Raw genomic sequence first — 8101 nt, 5'->3', positions numbered from 1 at the left:
TAATGAGTTTGCCGACCACTGTCCTAGACCAATGTTCCCCTTTTTTAAAAAAAACGAACACAAAAATAAATGTATCTGTGAGCAGGGCCTGAGTCTCCACATCTCTTTACCCCATGTTCCCCGCCGAGATGATGACTAATGAGTTTGCCGACCACTGTCCTATACCAATGTTCCCCTTTTTTTAAAAAAAAACAAACACAGCCGAAACCGGTTTGGCTCAGTGGATAGAGCGTCGGCTTGCGGACTGAAAGGTCCCAGGTTCGATTCCGGTCAGGGGCATGTACCTGGGTTGCGGGCACATCCCCAGTGGGGAGTGTGCAGGAGGCAGCTGGTCGATGTTTCTCTCTCATCGATGTTTCTAACTCTCTATCTCTCTCCTTTCCTCTCTGCAAAAACTCAATAAAAAATATATTAAAAAAAAACACACAAAATAAATGTATCTGTGAGCAGGGCCTGAGTCTCCACATCTCTTTACCCCATGTTCCCCGCCGAGATGATGCTTGGAAATAAATGATCTCTGGGATAAAATGGGTGGCTCTGGGGTCCTCAGGAAGAGCTATGTTGTCCTAGTGGTGTGACCAGAAATAGGCAGAGGAGACAGAAAAGAGCTGGGGCGTCAGGGCAAAAGTGCATCTGGGGACAGGAGGAATAAACATGGCGTAGGAAACCGGAATTGTTTCTGACTCCCACCCATCCGTCATGCCCCAATTCGGATTTTTGAACTGCTACTTAAAATCCATCTGGAGCAGATAGGACAGACAAAATGATAAAAGAAAAAAAAATCTTGTGAAAGATACTAAGATTGTATTTATCATCCAATAATTCAGTGACATTAGACTCTCCTGTGTGGCTGTCAGTTAGCGTCACAATTTTCCCCAGGGTCTGTTTCTTTCACTCCTTCATTCACTCACTCACTGAGCCACAGCCAATCATTTAATGAGCACCTACTATGTGGCAGGCATTTTCTGGGGCATTGGAGTTGGCGGTGGGAAAGCACTGACATACAGCAGTAAAAATCAGAGTTGGTCCTAACTCCAGGCAAAGTTCAAATTTTGCAGTGGATCTAAGACTCTAAGACAAGCCCACATTTTAATAAAATTACCCTCCACGCCACGGCTGGCATGTGAGGAGCATACTTTCTGTCTACGTGGGAGGGAAATGGCCTGGGTCATGCACCCAGGTTCCACTCAGCTCTGGCAAGCTTTTTTTTCTCTCTCTCTCTGGCAAGCTTCTTAATCCATATTTAAAGGCAGGCAGGACTAAAGGAAATTACCAGAACAAAAAAAGGAAAATGCAAAATAAATAAATAAATAAATACAACTTCTAATTGGCTGACTCTAATCTCCCTGCTGCGATTGTATCACTGAGTTGGCAGCTTGTCCCTTGCGGTTGCTAGGCAACCGTGTACAGCAAGGCGAATGTCTCAGCTGCAGTTGACGCTGAGGTTTGCTTCTCCTGGTGTGAGTCTCCGGGTGTCTGAGGCTGAACTCTGGCTTGACCTCACCCTCGAAGGGCCTGGGATGACCCGTCCAGCCAGCCCCACAACAAGCCTGTGACCTCCTGCTTAAAGCTGCCTCCTGGGCGAGTTCCTGATAAAACTTCATCCCTTAGTCAACAGCAGAATACTCTGGCTGTGAATTTGCTGAAAAGACTCCAGCGATCGATCCAGGACAAGTCTTCTGAGCCCCTCAGGTACATCGGAGCAGGGGCGCTAGTGGAGACAGGAGAAGCGGAAGGCTGGCATTCTCCTTTCCGGGCGTGCTGCAGGCTGAGGGAGCCTCACTCCGATCCGTCTTTGATCGTGTCACTATCGAAGCCTGCAGAGCATGGCTTTGCAGACAGGCAGACTGAGGCTGACTGTTACGTGGAAGTTGTGCAACTTAAAGCACATCGCTCAGCCCCTCTGTACCTGGTTCCTCATTTCTAAGGTGGAGATGACACTACTTCTCTGCCAGGGTCATAGATAGGCATTTCCGGAGCCAACACATATAAAATGTTCAACGCGATGCCTGGTGTCCAGTTAGTGCTCCACAAGTTTCAGCAATTGCTTACAGGCTTCTGAGGAGAGCTCGGAGGCATCCATAGACGACTGGAGCTGGGAGCTAGCGATCTCTGAACCTTCTCAGAGCCTCACTCCGATCCGTCTTTGATCGTGTCACTGTCGAAGCCTGCAGAGCATGGCTTTGCAGACAGACAGACTGAGTCTGACTGTTACGTGGAAGTTGTGCAACTTAAGGCGCATCGCTCAGCCCCTCTGTACCTGGTTCCTCATTTCTAAGGTGGAGATGACACTACTTCTCTGCCAGGGTCATAGATAGGCATTTCCGGAGCCAACACATATAAAATGTTCAACGCGATGCCTGGTGTCCAGTTAGTGCTCCACAAGTTTCAGCAATTGCTTACAGGCTTCTGAGGAGAGCTCGGAGGCATCCATAGACGACTGGAGCTGGGAGCTAGCGATCTCTGAACCTTCTCAGGCCTCCGGTGGAATCTGAGGAATGAGAAGAGTCAGAGTGATGTGCCCGAAGCCACGCGGCTGGTGCTGAAACTAGGCCTCGGTGGCCACCACACAACTTCACCAGGTGGGATAGGAAAGAACTCTCCTGTATTAAACGCATCTTGCAGGCAAATGGGTACCAGTGTTTTTGTTGGGTAATCAGCACTCAGCGGACACAGCTACCCAGAAAATAGCCTATTCTTTCTGAACAAGTGTCATGTGCTTCAGGCAAAGTTAATGTCTTATGGAAAAGATGTTGGTACTTCCCTGGCAGCTGATAGAATCATCTGTCACCTTTAGAAGAAAAATTCACCCTCCCTAAGTGGCATCTATGACTTACCTTGGCCTGGATGCTTCTCCAACTTCAGTGCAACTCTTTACCCCAACCTACTGGTTTTTCTGCTGACCCCCAAACATGCCAGGGAGGCTGCTGCCACAGGGCCTTTGCACATGCCACTGCCTCTACTGGGAACACAGATATCCACACGGCTCCCTCCTTCACTTTCTTCGGGCCATTGCTTGAAAAATGTGATCTCCTCATCCAGGCCTTGCTTGATTCTCGTATTTCATATTGCAACCCTCTCGGTCAAGCACTCTCTACCCCCCTTCCTTGCTGTAGGACTTGTCACTGCCTGACACCTTACCTGTATGTGTTTGTCTGTTTGTAATCTGTGCCCTGCTCCACCACAGCCCTGGAGCTCCAGGAGAGCAGCGGTTTTTGGCTTTGGTTCATTGCTGTGTGCCAAGTGCCTAGAACTGCCTCTGGACCCCATTAAGTGCTCAACAGACACTTTCTGACTACATGACACCTCCGTCTTTTGTAGGGGGTTCCCTCTGCCCTGCCCTTCCCCACTTCCTAACGCCTACTCCCCCATCATGAGGCAGCAGTTAGCACCCTCTCCTTCTGGAAACCCCGTCCTCACCTCCTCCGACTGGAATGAGGGCCTTGCCATGTGGGCCCATAGAGCCTTGCCCTTCCTGCATAGCTGCCCCCAAATTAGGTCACAACTATTTGTTTGCCTGGTGTCCCGGCAGAGGCGTGGCTGCTTCTACAAAAGGAGGCTCAATGAAATAAAAGGAGGGTCTTCTTTGACAGCTTCTCTGTGTGGTTTACAGAAACCAGGCTCCCTGCACCTCCCTCCTCATACTGTCTTCCCCTCTGGACTGAGACACTTAAGAGCAGGGCCTGTTTGTAATTCATATTTATAAACCTAGAATACAGCATGGTTCCTGGCACAGGGTACGTGCACAAAACTGTCACTCAAATGGTAAGAGCCAACACGTGCTGAGTGCTTGCTCACAGCCATGGATCGGTCGTCAGGGTTCCTTGGCCTCGCACTCCTGACTTCTGGCGCAGGATAATTCTCTGCTCGGGGGAATATCCTGTGCATTCTAGAGCGTTTAGCAGCATCCTGGCCTCTACGCACATGCCAATAGCACACACTCCAGTTGTGACAACCAGAATGTCTGCAAACATTCAAGCTCAGGCAGTCTGACTCTGAAGCTCATGGTGAAGGAGGGGGTAAGGGTGGGGTTCCTACTCTGCTCCTAGTCTGCAAAGTCATGCCCCCTCACCCAGCTGTTCCTGCCAGGCAAGCCTTGGCACAGCCCTCAGGTTCCCTTTAAAATCGTCACTGCTCCTCACACTCAATGTGCCTGACTCTCCAGGGCACCGAGCCCTGAGGGTCTGAGTGCTTTCATGTCCAAAGTCTTTGGATACATGAAGCCAACCATGTGGGGACAGTGCCAGAGGCTTCCCCAGGGCAGGGGCTTCCAGAATGTGGGCAGCCCTTGATGCCAACCAAGCCAGGCTTAATAGAAGAGCATGAGCTGAGCCCGGTGGAGAGGTCTCAGGGGTGTTTTCGAAATGGCATGAGTGTCTCCTTACAAGAAATAAGAAGATGCCCTACAAGTCACCTTCTCCAATGCTCTTCCTTTTGGTAGCTACCAAAGCAGAACTGTTCCAGCGGCTATGTCTCCTGCTATGATTACCCCATGTTTAAAATAATGACCAGATCATTTTCCCACAGCCATTTCATCCAATGAGCCCAAACAGGACTATTAAGGAATTGCAAGGTCTTGCAGGAACTCTCTTCTGACCTTGGGCACAGTTAGCCAGGCTGACTCAGAGAAAAATAAGACCCCCCCTTTCATTGTTAGAGAGACAGTTCTGCAGCTTCTTCTCCAAGTACCGTCCCTCCCAATGTGGCAGAGAAGAGCCACTGTTTCGTTTTGTTTTGTTTTGTTTTGTTTATCCTCACACAAGGATACTTTTTCCACTGATCTTTAGAGAGAGTAGAAGGGAGGAAGGCAGGGGAGGAGAGAGAGAAACATCAATGTGAGAGAGACACACATCGATTGGTTGCCTCCCGTATGTACCCCGAATGGGGCCAAGGATTGAAGCTGTAACCCAGGGACATGCCCTGGACTAGGAATTGAACCCACGACAACTTCTGTGTGTGGGCCAATGCTCTAACCACTGAGAACACTGGTCAGGGCGAGAAGAACCACTCTTCATGGATGATAACTGATCAGCTGTGCACCCAGACACAACTGCCTGCTATGCCCACAGGAGGGGGAGGTGCTGTGTTTGTGCGCAGATGTGCATGTGACTTTCTGTGATTCTCCACAATGAAGCAATGTTAGCTCCTTTTAAGCAAAATGCTCAGCTTCACTAAAATGCAAGGAAAAGGTGATAGTAGACAGAACACAATCAACTGTGCTTTTAAATATGTTTTTCTTAAAAGCCAGATTCATGAGTACACAAATGGGAATAGTGAAGGCCACATTGAGATAAGAAAGAATGAGGAAACAATTGCATGTTCAGATACTGAAATGTATGTTAAAGATATAATAATAATTATAAATAACTGCATGTAAGAATTGTCAAAAAGATCAATAAATCAAAATATGTATATTCAAAACAAACACCACACACTTTCTCTTGTTCATTCACTCTCCCTCCTCTTTCTTGTACTCACATGTGTGCTCACACACGAGCGTGCGCACATGCACATACACACACACACACACACACACACACACACACACACAATAAACCTGGTATTGCAAGTCAATAGGGAGAGGAAGGTTTATCAATCAGTGTGCACACAGGAAAACAGGAAGCACCCAAGGTTTTTCAAACAGAGAGATTTAATACAGGGAGTTGATTACACATGTATACAAAAACCAGAAGAACAAAGGGGAGTAAGCCATGTTGCCCACAGATGAACACTACCTCGTCTACTGCTGGAGGATTAAAGCAGGGAAGGGGTACTATAGGAGTCTGCATACCTGCTGATGCTGTTGCCACAAGCAGAAAACTAGCTTTCACATTTTTCCCACCTGGGAATCCTATGTGACTGCCCCCCGCCGTTCCATTGGCAGAAACTAACACCAGGACCACTGGGAAATATAGTTTTCAGGTTCTTAGCTGTGGTGGGATAGAGAATATACAAGAACTGAGAGTCAACAGACAATACATGGCACTGACGAGTTATTTGACAATGCGTTAAAAAACAATTGGTTAGAAATTGAGCAGAATCAAATATTTTCACTCTGTGCTATTTAGCAAAGTAAGTTCCAAATGCTACAAAGAGTAAAACACATACTGTCCATAAGAGCTCAAAGATAGAAAAGGAAAAAGTAACAAAAAAACAAAGAACATAATGAAAAAATCTATTTAAGGGTGGGTGTCAGAGGACTTTCTAGATAATGAAGCAATGAAGGAGTCACAAAAGAAAAAAAATCATCTATTGAACTAAAAAAATCTAATTGTCAGAAAGGTGCTTCATAAAGTTAGGAACCAAGTAATCTGGAAGGTATATTTACAATGTATATTGAGCTGAAAACTGAACAGGTTACCCAGTGAAGGTGAAGCTATACATACTCAGTAACTCCACAATTCCACTGGAGAAACATGTGCACACGTGGAGAAAAGGGATGAATGTCAGTGTACACATTAATGTGGATGAGTATCAACTTGGGGTGAAATAAGCCACAGAAGAATATTTAGATCATTAGTCCATTTATACAAAGCTCAACACTAGCTAATACAAACTTGGTTTTTAGAGATGCATGAATGGGTGGTAAAACTATAAGGAAAATCAAATAAATGATTACCAACAATGTCAGAATTTGTCCATAAGAGCTCAAAGATAGAAAAGGAAAAAGTAACAAAAAAACAAAGAACATAATGAAAAAATCTATTTAAGGGTGGGTGTCAGAGGACTTTCTAGATAATGAAGCAATGAAGGAGTCACAAAAGAAAAAAAATCATCTATTGAACTAAAAAAATCTAATTGTCAGAGAGGTGCTTCATAAAGTTAGGAACCAAGTAATCTGGAAGGTATATTTACAATGTATATTGAGCTGAAAACTGAACAGGTTACCCAGTAACTCCACAATTCCACTGGAGAAACATGTTCACACGTGGAGAAAAGGGATGAATGTCAGTATACACATTAATGTGGATGAGTATCAACTTGGGGTGAAATAAGCCACAGAAGAATATTTAGATCATTAGTCCATTTATACAAAGCTCAACACTAGCTAATACAAACTTGGTTTTTAGAGATGCATGAATGGGTGGTAAAACTATAAGGAAAATCAAATAAATGATTACCAACAATGTCAGAATTACGGTTACCTCCGAAGAATAAAAACATGCATGGGGGAAACCCAGGAGATTTCTAAGGTGCAGAAATGTCTTAGTTCACAAATTGGATGGTGAATAAGTGTTTATTGCATTATAATAATGGTGGTTTAAATTATACATACCCATACTTTTGATATATGTCACAATAAGATTGAAAAATAAATTCAGACATAAAGAAAATTCAAAAAAATAAAATGTTATGAATATTCAGCAACATTTTAGATAGAAGAATTGCAAATTTAAAAAATGCGGCAAAAAAAATTAACCATCCAATTAACAAAGCTTCTAAACCTCATAATTATCATTATTAGCATGGGTGTCAGGAAAAATCTCATTTTCTTAGTGGGAATATGACTTGGTTAACACTTTCTGGAAAGCAATTTGCAATGTATATCATGGGCCTTTAAAAATATCTCTGCCTTGGGGGAAGCAACTAGAAACTTGGGTAAATGTTGTGTTTAAAATAGTGGTCGTCCTAGCTGGTGTGGCTCAGTTGGTTGGGCATCATCCCGGCACCGAAAGATTGCTTCTTTGGTTTGATTCCTGGTCATGGCATATGCCCAGGTTTCGGGCTCGATCCCTGGTAGAGATCATGCAGGGGGCAGCCGATCAATGTTTCCCTTTCATGTTGATGTTTGTTTTGTTTTGTTTTTCTCTCTCTCCCTCTTCCTTTCTCCCTCTCTAAAAAAAATAAAAAATTCTTTTAAAAAATGTGTGGTCATCTTTGCGTTTTTATAATAGTGGAAAATTTAGAAACAGTATGGGAGTAAGTAAATCATGGCAGATAGAATGGAGGATTACACAGCATTTGATGATGATTAAAAAGAGAGTGTCGTTATCGTAGAAAAATGCTTATGTGTATTATTTAGTCGGAAAGGCAAACTACAAAACTTTATAGCCAATATGATCCCATCTATTTTTCTTAAAAGCAAGCAGAAAGGAAGGAC

At 44.6% G+C, this 8101-nt stretch overlaps 1 long non-coding RNA gene across 1 annotated transcript in view; it reads left to right on the top strand.

Annotated features, from left to right (window-relative positions):
• LOC107182463 overlaps positions 1 to 8101 on the top strand; it is a 14406-nt gene that overhangs the window by 1715 nt on the left and 4590 nt on the right. The window lies entirely within an intron of this gene.

This window comes from Myotis davidii, unplaced genomic scaffold (assembly GCF_000327345.1).
Source record: "Myotis davidii unplaced genomic scaffold, ASM32734v1 scaffold1115, whole genome shotgun sequence".
Taxonomy (NCBI): Eukaryota; Metazoa; Chordata; class Mammalia; order Chiroptera; family Vespertilionidae; genus Myotis; species Myotis davidii.
Note: the sequence above shows the minus strand (reverse complement) of the source record. Positions and strands in the feature narration are given on the sequence as shown.